We start from the raw sequence: 15,569 nt of genomic DNA, 5'->3' as shown, positions 1-15,569 counted from the left end.
TTTAGTTTATTGTATTTATATCCCGCCCTTCTCCTTACGGACTCAGGGCGGCTAACAGCCAGATAAAACAATTACAAAAATACAAAATACTATAATTAAAACACAATTAAAAGAAGATATAATATTTAGGCCTATGATTAATTTAAAATTATATTAAAACCCAGCTAAAATTTCCCCTAGGCCANCTGATCTCTGGGGGTAGCTCGTTCCACAGGGTGGGAGCTCCCACAGAGAAGGCCCTCCCCCTTGGGGTCGCCAGCCGGCACTGTCTGGCTGACGGCACCCTGAGGAGACCCACTCTGTGGGAGCGTACTGGTCGATGGGAGGTAATCTGTGGCAGGAGGCGGTCTCGGAGATATCCAGGTCCGATGCCATGGAGCGCTTAGCTACTGGTTCTGCTGAACTGGTGCGAACCGGCTGAATTCCACCACTGGTTGGGCCCCAATATGTTCCTAATTAAAAGCTAGAATAACAGTGCCTTCTTTAATATGATATGGATTTTTTTTCTTTTAGTGCTAAAAGTGGTGCTGCATTTTTTGTGATTTGTGTAAGAAGCAAGAAACACAAGTAGAATTATTCCTGAGTAGTTCTTTTTTGTTGTTCACCTACAGACAGAATCTTACCAGGCTAAAGCAACTATCTGCATAACTATTAGATATACTCGGCAAATTTCTAGTGAGGATTCGCCTTCACCCTCTTCCTGCCTTCCAGTCAATCCAACTTCCGTTGTCACTTTGCCCTCTCAGGTAGAGCTCCTTCCTCCTGTGATTCCAGCTCTCAATCCATCACATTAGTGACCCTCGAACAAGTTGGAATACACTATCTTAGAGGCTGATTTTGAAGTGGTTCCATCTAGAGTCCAGAATCATCGGATTGGATCTATATTTATGACCATACCTGCCTTGATTTTTGATGTGGCAAATAGCCTAAAAGATTCAGATGACATCTTTCAGTGGCTTTGGCTCTGGCTGCAAGTACAGCACAGCCTAATTTGAACACTGAAATTTGAACACTGTTGTTTATTAGTTATTTGTGTCCTAAATGTGTGTGCTTGTCAAAAATCATCATTCTTAAAGGTCATTCCTACTACCTATGTCACCTTTTGCACTTGTGGCCTGCTTCCTGCTATTTCCCTCACTTATTTTTGGTCAAAGAAGTCACATCTCCTGAAACATTCAGCTACAGATTGAGAATGGTTGGAAACCAAATGGGCATTCTGCTGTATCTGAAGTATTCTACTGTCAGGGGATTGTGGGTGTCATGATGAAATGCAGAAACCTTAAGCCTGATATCTAACAAATGATAGACTGTCAGTTGCTGGATAGTTCAAAAACAAAAGAGTAAATATGAAAGAGAATGTAAATAGCTTTCTAGTTTTCGTGGGAAAAAGAAGCTTCTGCTTTCTCCCTTTATTTAGAAAAAGAGGTATACTTGGTTTAACCATCACTAAGAGTAAATATACAAATCTTAATCTGAAAATGATAATAAATCACATACATGGATTAGCCCAAAAGATAAGACTTTACCCATCTTGGTGCCACAAGTTACTAATAATGAATTATGCTGGCTTAAACAAAGAGGGCTAAGAAAGTATCTACAATCCCCTCACATCCTGGACATAAACTGTTTCAACTCCTAGGTCAGGACACCACTATAGGGCATTGCATACCAAAACAATTAGACACAAAAACAGTTTTTCCCTCATGTCATTACTCTGCTGAAGACCTAATTTTCACAATACTGTCTTATGTCTAAGTATATTTAACCATGTAGCATAGCTTTAGTATTATTATCCTTCTCATCTTTTCTACTGCCTTCTCCTATTGATATCTAATGATTATATTATTAGTTGTTGTTTGTATGTACATGTTGTTTGTATGTTTGAGAGCTTATGCACTGGAGACAAATTCCTTGTATGTCCAATCACACTTGGCTGATAAAGCTGCTCTGTTCTGTTCTGCTGGTAGTGTTCAACTTACAATAGTTCATTTAGTGACTGTTCGAAATTACAACTTCACTGAAAAAAGTGACTTGTGACCATTTTTCACATTTACAATTATTTCAGCATCCCCATGGTTATGTGACCCAAATTTGAATGCTTGGCAACTGGCATGTATTTATGATGATTGCAGTGCCCCAGGGTCATTTGATCCCCTTTTATAACCTTCTGACAAGCAAAATCAATGGGGGAAGCCAGATTCACTTAACAACCATGTTACTAACTTAACAACTGCAGTGATTCACTTAACAACTGTGGCAAGAAAGTTGTAAAATGGGGCAAAACTCACTTAACAAATGTCTCACTTAGCAACAGAAATTTTGGGCTCAATTGTGATTGTAAGTTGAGGACTTCCTATACTCTACTGTATGTTGGACTGCTAGCAACTATTACGGACCCTGTGTGCTGTTCTTTAGCAGGAATAGTTGTAGTTGTTGTTTTAATAGATGACATATTTAGAGTAACACTGTCTATTGCTCCCAAATAATATAATCTGATTTGTTCTATGGATGCAAGATATTGCTAGATGAGTCTGCCATATGGATCAATAAGCCAAAATATTAGCATAGCATTTATAAAGAATTTCAATAGGGTCCAATGAATTATATTGAAAGTGATCAATAGTCATATGCCCAATACGAGAAGAGAGATGAAACTATTGCTATACACCTCTTTCATCATTCATTAGCTGACTTTACTGATAAATCCTGTCCTATGAAGGACCTGGCATAAGGAACCCCAATATTCACATTGGGGAATTCTCCTCCAGTAATTTGCTTTCTGTATAGTTTGATAAATATCAGATCCAATAAAATTCAAAGAGGCCATCCTGATTTTTACTATTTGGCCCAGCAATCTCACATTGAGTTCACAGAAACTACCAGATAAGTAAAAAATTTGGGCATCCTAAAGTTTATATATTATTATCAAATGGCAAATATGCTTGCTTCTTATTCCACCTATTTTCCCTAAAACAACCACCTGTGATGTGTCTTGGACTGGCAAAAGTCACCCAGCCAAAGTTCATGCCTAAGGTGGCATTAGAACTCACGGTCTTCCACTTTCTAACCTGGTGCCTTGACCACTTGATTAATAGACAGTGTTTTTAAAAAAACAAAACATTTTTGCCACAAAGAAATAAAGCCCCAAATTCTATTTTGTGGGTATCTCACTGTGTAGGCCCTTAAGTAGGTCTTCTTCTGTGCAGTGAAAATTCTTATCTCTGCACTATAATAGCATAGCAAGTCACATGGAGAGTCTGGCATTTCTGATGTCAGACGTGCTGCAAATATTCAGGGCACCTGGCATTCTTTTCCCAACTTTCATTCGATTATCTTTTCAGATACTACAGATCCTTGGTTATAACCAAGTTGAGTTCCTTTGAAAATTTTCTCCCAGCCACAGCTAATGAATGAGTCCTTTTGCAAATCTGACTGCTAATTTTTCAGCACTAATTTGCACAGTGATATTGCCTTGGATTCATTACATTACAGGAAGGAGACCTCATTTTGCCTGAAAGTAAAGTTATAATTTCTCTAGAATAGGCTTGAGTGAGGAAATTATCATTATTGGCAAGATCAAAGGAACCTGAACAGGAGAGGTGAGGCTTATTGTAACAAGAAGAGAGATGATCTCTCAGTCTCCTTATTGTAATTCATTGCTTGTTTTCAGGACCCATAATAAAAGTCTGGCATAATAGGCAGAGGACTTGGTTAAATTGTAAATGCACATTAGTTCAAAAGCCCCATAGAAATACACTGGTTTCCCTTATGACATATGTTCTTCTTGCTTGGGTGCAGTCCTTCACATTTCTAGGAACTACAACAGAGGAATTCATGCCCCCTTAGTAACATCACTTTTAAAATTGTTGAGCTTGCTTTTTAATCAAGCTTTGTATCAGCTACAAATTTGCTGTATGACCTAATTTGAAAAATGTCTCGAAGTGCTGACTCAAAATGTTAGTGAATAAAGGCCAGTCATTACCACTGTGACACTAATGTGATGCAAAATAAAATTGAGTTGCATCAACTGAACATTAGTTTACAAAAATGTTAGTGATTGAAGCCATTTTCTCTTCATATTTTATTTATACTTCTGAGATTTATATTTTTTTTCTCCTTCTCTCAGCCTCCCCCCACTCATTATCAAAAACTTCCTGAGTGTGAGGACAAAGAAACATTTTGATCCCTCTGTGTGTGTGTGTGTATGTGTGTCTCTGTGTGTTTATGTGAAAGAGAAAGTGCAGGCGAGGAGGGTGGAGGAAAATGTGTGCATAGAATTAAGCCAGGAAAACGTAATCTGGAACATTCCACCATCAAATTCTAAATTGCTTCTCCATCAAAAAAAAAAAAAACCATTTTGCAAATTTTTACTAAAATATTTACCCAGAAATATAGTCCTCATTGTAACAGGCCCACTTTTCTTTGCTTTCTGAGGCAATATTTCACAACGTATCTTTCTCTCCTGTACCTTTATAATAGTTAGGAACTATATAAACTACAGACAAATCTAAAATATTCAAGGGGAATAGAATACATGGTAGATTGCTTTCTCCTTCTTTTAAAGTTCTTTATTGTTCTTGAGTATCTTTCCAAGAAAAAAAGGAGTTACAAATAATAATAATAATAATAATAATAATAATAATAATAATAATAATAATAATAATAATAATAATAATAATAATAATAATAATAATAATAAAAAAAAAAAAAATAATTGGAAGGGACCTTGGAGGTCATCTAGTCCAACCCCCTGCACAGGCAGGAAACCCTATACCATTTCAGACAAATGGCTGTCCAGTTTCTTCTTAAAAACTTCCAGTGTTGGAGCATTCACAGCTTCTGGAGGCAGGTTGTTCCACTGGTTAATTGTTCTAACCGTCAGGAAGTTTCTCCTTAGTTCTAGGTTGCTTCTCTCTTTGGTTAGCTTCCACCCGTTGCTCCTTGTCCTGCCTTCAGGCGCTTTGGAAAATAGCTTGACTCCCTCTTTCCCTTTACTTTTGTTAGCTTTGAAGCATAGTTACTTCTGAAGAAATGCCTTATCTGTCCCATTCCCTTTCATTCAGATTTTCAGAACTTCCTGTTACAAAAAGTCCCTTCCATTTGTTGAATAAGCAGGCCACCTTCTTTGTATAGTGGCCTGTATAGCATTTGTATATGCTAGGTTTGTATAGCGGTCTTTATGTGCCCTAACTCAAGGCGATTTCTGTTTCTCTTTGAGAAAACAGGGGAAAAAATTCTTTTGGAGATCATTTTGCTTTCCAGGCTTGTTTCAATAACCCTCTTCTCTTTTTAATTGGAATGTGATGTATATATGAATGTCAAAAATCTTATGCATGTTTGGATGAATGTGTTACTATGCGTTGCTGTTTTATTATTTGAATTACATTAATGTAAACTATTGCATGAACCTTTGCTAAACAACAACACTACAGAAGTACTCAATGCTTGTGGTGGGATAAACTGATTCGTAGGACTGACTTTATTATATTTATTAATCTATCAAATTCATGTAGCCACCCATCTCGTAAGAAGTGACTCTGGGTGGCATACAACAATCAGGTAAAAAAATAAATACATAAAAACAATCACTACAAATATAAAGCAATCATTATTAAAATTAAAATATATAAACTGCAAGGTAGAAGTGAGAGATTTGTAGGAAAGGAAAGACTAACACTTTTTGTAACAAGGCTGTAAGAAAAAAAAAGGTGCCCTCGTATAGGCTGTTAATGGTGTCCTATAGCTGGCTCATATTATTCAGACAAGTTTTCATTTGAAAACTTAAAAAGCAGAACTGTTGAAAGGAGCTCACAAGTAAACACTAAAAGTAACTTTCTGTAGGAAAATAAGGTTCTTTGGCAATATTGGCACCCTACTTCTTAGCACAGTATAGGAATAATGGACCAATATTTTATTTATTATGAATAAATGCTACGACAATGCTACCATTCGGAAGCTACTGCTTTGTAAAAGCAGTGAATGATTTGTTCTCTTTAAAAAATTGTGGTATGTGGGTATCACAAAACCTGAGTAACTTTTGTTGTGTTTTTCAAAATGTGGATTGGATTTCTAATGATCTCTGAGATATAGCTTAACCAAGTCAACCTGAGGAATTCTTGCAAGATCTTTTGGCAGGTTATAGCCACTTACATGCATTCCAAATAAGTGTGTGAAAGAGACAGCAGGACAGTGCATAAAATTTTCCACATTAGAACCTTGTAAGTTTTACACCAGGGGTGTCAAACTTGCAACATCACGTGATGTGTCGTGACATATTGCGACTTTTTTTCCATTGCCGGCAATGGGGTAGGTGCGGTTTTGCTACACAAAAGGTTGAAAAAGATTTGAAGAGTTAGAAGGAGGTCCAACTAAAAACACTTATGATCCTATACCCCTTAGTCCCTGCTCACTATATGGTATAAGTAGGGAAACTTTTTGTGGTCTTTGGCCAGCATGTATACACATATATTCATAAAGTTCTACACATGTTATAAGAATAAAAATTAAAAGAAGTTTAAAAAGTTAAAAAGGAAATAAAAGGAGAAGAAGCGGATAATATTTTGAAGGGATGCTGAAGGCAGGCAAAATTACAAAATTCAGATGATCACATAGATCTCAAACTCTATCCTTAATGATGGACATACTGAATTCAGGGTTAGCATGTTTTATTCTGCCATAGACTTTATTTGGGAAATACACTTCATCAATACTTTTAAACAGTGGTTTTTTTGTAAAAAAAAAAAAAAAAAAGGTGCCGGAACTCACACACGTCATACAATCCGCCTTGCCTACCCTACAAGGTTCCATCCAAAAAAGGTGCCGGAACTCTGTTCTGGGCGTTCTATGACAAAAAAAGCCCTGCCTTTAAAGTAGATTTTTATTTACTGTTCCTCTTCTCTGCCAAAACTCATAAAGTTACAGGCAAGGATGTATTTCCCTTATACCATGAATTTTTTGTTAAGTGACATTGCCATGAGGAGAGGGGTAAGTTTAGAATGATGTTATTTCTCTACAAAGAAAATATATGTACTTCTATTGCACACATGGTAAGCCTTTTAAAAAAACTGAAAAAGCTTATCTGAAACTGACAAGGCTTTCCTCCATCCTTATCAATTACATAGGAGAGGGGCTAGAGAAAGAAACAGCAGTAGCAAGAGCTAAATGTTGGATACATCATCCCTGTCCACCAAATTGTTTCCTTAATGGTGCAGGACAGAGGAGGGATCACCAGGTGTTCCACTTTCTATCTTTATTCTGCTACTGTTAAGTACACCAAAGGGTTAAAGATGGAAATTGTAATTGTGCATGATAAGTACCTACAGTATTATTTCCAGTGGTTCTGGAAACTGTTGTGTCATTTGATATAGACAATGTAGACAATTTAATATTAAGTTTTTGTCCCTTTACCTCTTGGCTCTATGCCCCTTTTTTGCTCTTTTTTTGGTCCTCTTTTGATATTTGTTGATATTTAATACTTAAGCTTAACAATTAAGCTATTTATGTTTATTGATAGCAGGATTCAGTGGCATGTGTGCTTGCTCTGATGTGAATATAAGGGTTGACTGGGATTGTGGTGAGTGCAAAATAAATCAGAAATTGCCTACAATAATTTTCCAACAGTAACAAATTACTTGCAGGATTTTGTCTAAGAACTTACAAATAAGGATAGGTCAGGGGTAGGCAACCTCGGCTCTTTTATGACTCATGGACTTCAACTCCCAGAATTCCTGAGTCAGCATGGCTGACTTAGGAATTCTGGGAGTTGAAGTCCATGAGTCATAAAAGAGCCGAGGTTGCCTACCCCTGGGATAGGCTCTCTTTTCATGATTACTTGGGAAAATGAAGTTAACAGCCAATATTCAAATTAACCATGTGGGAGAATTTGCTTATTCACTGTAGTTCAAAGTAATGAATCAATATTTAAATTGGTAGTAACATACCTCAAATGAAATGTATATGTGTGCATGTTTGAATTATTGAAGGCATGTCAAACCCGCGACATCATGTGACGTCGTGTGACTTATCGGGACTTTTCCCCCATTGTTGGCAATGGGGTGGGCATGGTTTTGGCGTGATGCAACTGGCCTGCAGTCGGCAGTTTGACATGCCTGACTTATTGAGTAATAAATAGAGCACCTTAAAATAATGATCATACCAGAGAGAGAGAAAGAAAGCTGGACTTTTATTTCTTTTTTCCCCCTTCCCCTAAAGCACGGGTGTCAAACTTGCCACGTCACGTGAAATGTCACGACATATTGCAACTCTTTTTGCATTGCCGGCAATGGGGTGGGTGCGGCTTCAGTATGATGAAACCGGTCCACGGGCCAGCAGTTTGACACCCCTGCCCTAAATCCTTTCCTAACTTTTTTTAACAATGTGAAATATATGCATGAACATTATGCAAGAACCACAGTATTTACATATAATAAATTTGTGAACACCCTTGCAAAAACATCAAAGTTAGTTTTGATCACAGCAAAGAATAGCCAAACTATTGTTTATGCCATTCATAAAATTCACTACGGTTTTAGGTACCACCACCGTTACTGAATTGCATCTCCTAGAGACGACTTGTAAGGCATGAATGCAATATTAGCTATGGCTATATATGGCCATGTTAGGCATACCTAAGAATCAAGATCATTTTAACTCCTGTAAAACGTTGCTTTAGCTCCTAATCTTCACAAGGTGTCTCGAACAATGGCTAATTATCTGCAAGCTTGTTGAAAAATTCTGAGACAAATAGTAAATATAATCAATATATTTAAAAAAAAAATAAGAGGGGAAATGCAATGAAAATTTATGATCTTAACATTCCTTCAGGGTCAGGCCATTTATCACATTCTCTCACTCTGGTTTCAATTACACAGCTTTTGTGGAAGGAACTTATTTTAGCAGGTTCATTTGCCTCAGTAGGGAATATAGGACTTTGGCCTAATGCTTCACCTTTAGTGCAGACCATTTGAGCTTTAGAACAAATACCAATCATCACTCTTTGGGAGAAAAAAAAAAATCTGCATCAGAGTGGCCTACCGGAATGGGATTTCTGTCAAGGTAAACGTTTGTCGGCAATGACTGTGGTAGAGTGGGTGATAAATCCCATTTTATTGCTGAAAAATTCCAGCCTCTCTCCATGCCTGACAGCTCCCCACTTTCTCATACACATTTGGGGCAATTTCTGCACGATGTCCATCTGGTTCTTATTACCTCTCAACCTGCTTGTGTATGATCCAGGGAAAAAAAAAATGTGTAGGTCACCAACAGGGAAAAGAAACCAAGGTGAGGGGCAAGAAAGAGAAAAATGAGCAGAGGAGGTCCTACTTGCATTAGGCTATCATAAATAGGCAATGAAATAAAGGGAACAACAGTATATGGTCTCAATGCACAGTATTAGGAGCTTACTATTTATCGGACTCCTCCTAAAAATGCATTTTCTTTTTATTAAAACAATATAAGAGAAACCAATTCACACAGGCAAGCTTTTATTCACTGCCTTAGCGTTCTCCACAATATAAAATGGAGAGGATATGGGAGTGTGAACTGAACCATTTAAGGAATCATGTCCCTGAACTCTTGTGATCATGGGAACTTCAAAGTGGTCAATATTTGCGGCATTTGTACCAGTATTTTCTTTCACGGAGTAGCTGCAAGGTCATTCTTAAAAAGTATAAAAAGTCCGTCTGCTTGCTTTGTATTTTCAGGAAACTGTATATGCATAAGTCTGCAGTGTACTGTAATAAGGATTATCCACTAGTTCTTGACTTACAACCACAACTGAGCCCAAAATATCTGATGCTAAGCAAGACAACAAGTGTGTTTTGCCCCACTTTACAACCTTTCTTGCCACAATAGTCAGGTAAATCACTGCAATTAGGTAACTCATTGACTTTGCTTGCAAGAAAATTGCAAAAGGTGATCACATGACTCCAGGACACTGCAACCATCATAAATACATGTCTTTCTTTCTTTCTTTCTTTCTTTCTTTCTTTCTTTCTTTCTTTCTTTCTTTCCTCTTTCTTTCTTTCTTTCTTTCTTTCTTTCTTTCTTTCTTTCTTTCTTTCTTTCTTTCTTTCTTTCTTTCTTTCTTTCTTTCTTTCTTTCTTTCTTTCTCTCCTTCCTTCCTTCCTTCCTTTCTTCCCTCCCTCCTTCCCTTACCATTCTTTAAATATAAAACACAAACAGAAATCTCTTATTTGCTTCATTCTTCCATTTATTTAATTTCACAAAATTCTTGTAGTCATCTTTTCTATATGTCATATCATTCAATACCCAGGTAAATGGAATCAGTGTATCATAATACAGTAAGAATAGGGATCTATACATCCAGAGTGGATATCTTTAGCTTACAGAGGATATTTGAGTGCTGTTTGTTAGAGTTTTGGTGTTCAGCAAAAAAATTTTGTGGGTCCGCCATTTTTTTTGTCCATTTTTCCCCCCTTTTCCGGTGGGTGCCTTACCTCCCTTGGGCTGGGCCAGCTGGTGGTTGGCCTGCTCCGTTTCTGCCACTTGCCAGCTACGCCTCGGCCGGCGCAGGGGGCGGAACCACGCATGCGCGGCGCTCCCGGGCAGGGAAAGTCCTCAACTTACGACCGGTTGGGTAGTCCTCGACTTACGACCGGTTTAGTCCTCGACTTACGACCGGTTGGGGTCGTGGCATTAAAAAGGTTGAGAACCACTGCTATAACGTTTATTACTTAAACACAGTACTATTTTACTGATTCACGTTTTGCCTATATAAGGCAGAAATCAAGATGTGAAGTGTTCACAGAATCCAGCTAAATGACTTCTGAGTATGGGCAGCATCCTATGATTATGACAAAACCCGATTAGACATAAGTAGGCATGGCTGATGGTCTTTGTAAGTAGTTTTGGGTAGTTTCATAACAATACAACTCTAAATACCTGGATTGTAGTTCATGCAGATGGTAAGGCATTGTTCAGCCTACATTGTTGAGGGATGAATGGAACTGGAAGACATTTATATTACTTGTGGCATCAGGCAATAGACATTGAGTGGAACTGCATTAGCTGATCTACCATGTGGCCACTATGCATTGTGGACCCAAAACAATGCCAATGAATTGTGCTGGCCATACCTGTCTTTTCAGCAATTCTGTCCTAAACCTGGCTACTGCATACAATACAAAATGTACCCTACACCCTTCAATTCTTTATCAGTAATGAGGGTCCAACACCTTCCTACCTGCTACAAATTATTCATTTACCAAGTTCAGGATGGTTTTCTTTAAATCACAGCATTGCTGGAGTTCCCCAAATATTAGTAGGAAATTATTCCTGTCAGATATATATTTAAAATTTCTATTACCCCGAGAATAACAGCAAATGATATACTTAAAAACTCTTTTACAAAGAAGGCTTAGTCACTTTAATGAAGTTATATGAACCTACTTAATATTGAAAAGTAATTTATTTGGAAACTGGGATTTAGGCAATGCTATATCTAAAAAGAAAGCTGACAACATCATTATAGTGCTGAAGGTATACATTTAAATTATAAAATGGTTTAATATATACGCAAGGAAGCCATTTATTAGCTGAATAAGCTGAATGTAAAAAATATGTAAATATCTCATCAGTAATAAAAACATTTCAGCATCAGAAAAACTCAGCATTAGAAAAACTTTGTGTAACTCTAAAGGATGCTCTACAATGGTTTAACTAAACAGATTAACCTAATCTTCTCAGATAGCCTTTAGGCCTGCTTAGTTAACAGCAACAGCACCAAAACCCCGCAGTATATCAGGACACAGGCTGCCAAAAAGAAAGAACCCGTAATCAAACACTTCAAAAACCCTGAAACCGAAGCGACATCAACCTTCACTGCATAAGGTATTAGTGTAATGCCAGCCAATTGCAATCCTGCCTACCTTCCTATCTGGGTCTTGTTTATCTCATTCCTTTAAATGTCTTCTTTTTTTCTTCTTCTGCAGATTACATTCCAAATCCAACTCTTCCTTATAATCACCTGTATGCAGCCTTATAGTAAGTCCCATTTATTTATGATTTTCTGTTCTTCTTAAATCTGTGCCAGTTGCACAGGGTGCTTTCTGGTTTCTCTCCTTTGGAAAATACTGCAATAGTGTTTCCAAATTTAATCAAACATATTTTATTGTGAAGATAAAATTGTATATCTGCTAGAGTACAGCTGTCCAAGCAAACCACGACATATATCGAAATTAACAAAAATATGTTATTTTTGGGATTTTTAAACTACAAAGCCAAAGTCTATTTTGATATTTACTTTAACTTACTATTACATTTATTATTTTTAAAACAAGTTTCCTTTGAAAAGGAACTAGTAAAAAAGTACGGATTTTTTTTAAAGAAGTTTCTTCCTTTATGGAATGATAAAATGTAAACACTTTTGCAAGGCAGAAACTTAATCAATAACATAAGCAAAATGTAAATCAAAGATTTCACTGACTGCGGGTAGCCAGTTTAAATTGTACTTTTGTCCATAATATCAATCTATGTATATCTAAATTATATTAAAAACCTTTAAATGATTTTGTAATACCAGCTATTATTATAATTAAAGCATTTTATAAATCAATATTCTTGATAAATTCATATCCAATTAATGATGTAATCTAAACAAAAATAATGTAATAAAGATAATCAGGACTAGACAGAAAATCTTTAAAGGTTAAGGAGCAAATTTGCTTATTTTTTTAGTCATTTTTGGGAGGGCAGATAAGGAAGAAATGTTCATAGAAATGCACTTGCCATTTATTTAAAATCATGCATCATTATCTATCTATCTATCTATCTATCTATCTATCTATCTATCTATCTATCTATCTATCTATCTATCTATCCATCCATCCATCCATCCATCCATCCATCCATCCATCCATCCATCCATCCATCCATCTATGTTATTATAACTTTACAAACTGTTGCTTTGGAAACCAGTAAAAGATATAGTTGCAACAATTAAAAGTTAGAGTCAAAACATAAATTAAGGAAAAACAAAACCTAAATTTGTAAGACTTTTTTAATTCTTTTTTTTTTTATTCCAGATAGGGTAGCTGGAGGTTCATTATATACATGCTCCCACTCTCACTAAGTATGAAAGTGTACATTCAAAAGCTTAAATGCATTCATTGCGAAGGCTGTATAAATCCTCAGGAATGTTTTCAAGCAAGAGAAATATGTTCCTTATCTGCTATTCTAAGTACAGTTAATCCAGTTTATTCAAAAAATAACATGGGAGTAACTTGGGGTGGGGGAACACCATCATCACCTACTCCTTTTTCTTCCAAGCTGCATGATTGTATTAAATTACATAAAGTTTTTTATGAGTTACTTTATAGTCTAACAAAAATCTCTCTTGAAGAGATACAAGATAAAAAACAAAACGAAAACATACAGTACTGTGCATTATCATCCAGACCAATCTACAACATTTAATAATAATTATTAGTTGTTTATATATTAAACATTAGTCAAGGCATAGCTAACCAAGTTATACCAAAAAAATTAAGCGTGGCCATTGGGGTGACACAAAACAGAAATGTTATTTTAATCCACTCAGACTTATTTCTGACATTTTTCTTTAACATTGCATTGCCTTATTTAGAACAGTAAAAGTGACTTCTCCACTCTCCCTTGACAAGAACGGATGAGTTTGAACTCTTACATGGAAGGGAAAAGAAAAAGATTTCCTGTCATTCATTGAGAGATACACATTGTGTGCATGTTTTTGTATGTGTGTAAAACTTTACATTTAAATTGTTCTGTTCATTCACAACCGTTTTACCACTTGATGGAATTGACGTTTGAAGACTGTCTGGGAGAGGCGAGGAAGGAGAATAAAGTTTAGCTTTGAATGCATTTGAAAGCCGATTTTATATAATCATTTCGGCTACACTTTAGAGAAAGAATGAGAAACCTAAGCTATTTATACATTGACACAAAATCTAATCTAACAGAAGACATAAAATGGTACAATTAAGTGAAACAGTGAAACATATCAAGTTTAGGTGTGTATGTGTGTGTGTATGTGTGTGTGTGTGTGTGTGTGTGTGTGTGTGTGTGTACATATACAAACTCCTGTTGCCCCTTTTATTTTACTCCTTGGGATCACAGAAATTTTTCCAAAGCCTCACCATCATACTTCTGTTCGTAAAACTTCACCTGGTCTTATCAGTGTTTCAGCCTTTCCTTTTACTAAAAATGTAACCTGTTCCTTGTATCAGTGAAACAAAAATCTCCAATACTTTGGACAAGAAGGCCAGTTTTTTTTTAAAAAAAGTTATTTAATCAGGTATATATGATGAGTCTATAACAAACAAAACTTAGAGATTATAACAATTGTTTTTTTCCCCATGCAAAACTATTTGCATTTTTGCAGTACATTTCATTTTTACTGTGTCAAAGTTAACAGTGTTTGGTCACTTTGATAAAATTACCTTCTTGCTCACTGTATATTATATCTGTCAGGTAGTCTGATTGCCAACCTGTTAATTATGGAATTTAGGAAGATTTAGTTCTAATAATTTCAGCAGATCATCTCACCAAAGTTCTGTAGATAGTTAAACAGGCTTGCATAATTAACAGGGTTGTGAAATCAGGATTTCAATCTCATTTGAGCCAAATGGAAAGGAGTTACCACACCTGCCATTTACTTTATGGTGTAAACCTGCATTCTGAACAGGAGAAAGCATAATTCGTGTAAACAAATATATGACTGAGATGCATGCCCACAATCTGCTCTCATCTGCAGATATTTACATCCACAAAACCTCATTGTTCAGTTCGATCGAATTATACAACAGTGACTTGTTAAAGAGTGTTTCCTCCTCAGGCAATGACAAGTTGAAGGACTGCAGAATGCTTGAGGCAAAGCCAAAGGTGCTGAGGGAGACCCGGATTCAGGTAATTATTGCAAAATAACGGGTTAAAACAAGTAATCAGATATTTCACTCCAATTTATTCTGTTGGCACAAAAGGGAATTTATAAGGATATCCTGTTTGGAACATCATAACTGTACGATAAGCTTTGACAGCTATAAGCTGGAAATTGTGTTGGCAAAAATCGGATAGTCTTTCACAGTAACAACACAATTACATTGGCTAAGAATCTCTGACAGCAGGTAGGGCCGTTCTCTCCAACCCATGCCATTTAAACCTTACCGGTCAGGTTACAAGCTCAAGGAGGTGTGTTAAGAATAGCCAAGTCTTAGTTGTGCAACAAAGCTATTTTGCTTTGTTGCAAGCACCAATTCCCCGAGACTGAAAACTTATTAAGAGGCAGAAGTCTTTTCTCTAGAGGACATAGTAATTTCTGCACAGCCATCACATGGTCTTGCAAGAATCCTGGTTTCTAAAAGCAGACATCATGATTTAAAGAGGTTAAGCACTATGGAAATTCCAAGGCTAAAAGCTGTTAGCAGTTTTTTGAGGTTTGAGCAAAGGAAAGAAAAAAAAAAGCTAACAAAACCAAAAGGGGGTGTGGAGGGTGGCGGTGGAAACAACACATCGAGATGGCTACATACTAGAATAACAAATTAGCTTGTTCCACAATGCCACCCATTTGGCTTATA

This window comes from Protobothrops mucrosquamatus, unplaced genomic scaffold (genome assembly GCF_001527695.2).
Source record: "Protobothrops mucrosquamatus isolate PMUCROS unplaced genomic scaffold, P.Mucros_1.0 scaffold15, whole genome shotgun sequence".
NCBI classification, from domain to species: domain Eukaryota; kingdom Metazoa; phylum Chordata; class Lepidosauria; order Squamata; family Viperidae; genus Protobothrops; species Protobothrops mucrosquamatus.
This window is presented reverse-complemented; position numbering follows the sequence as displayed.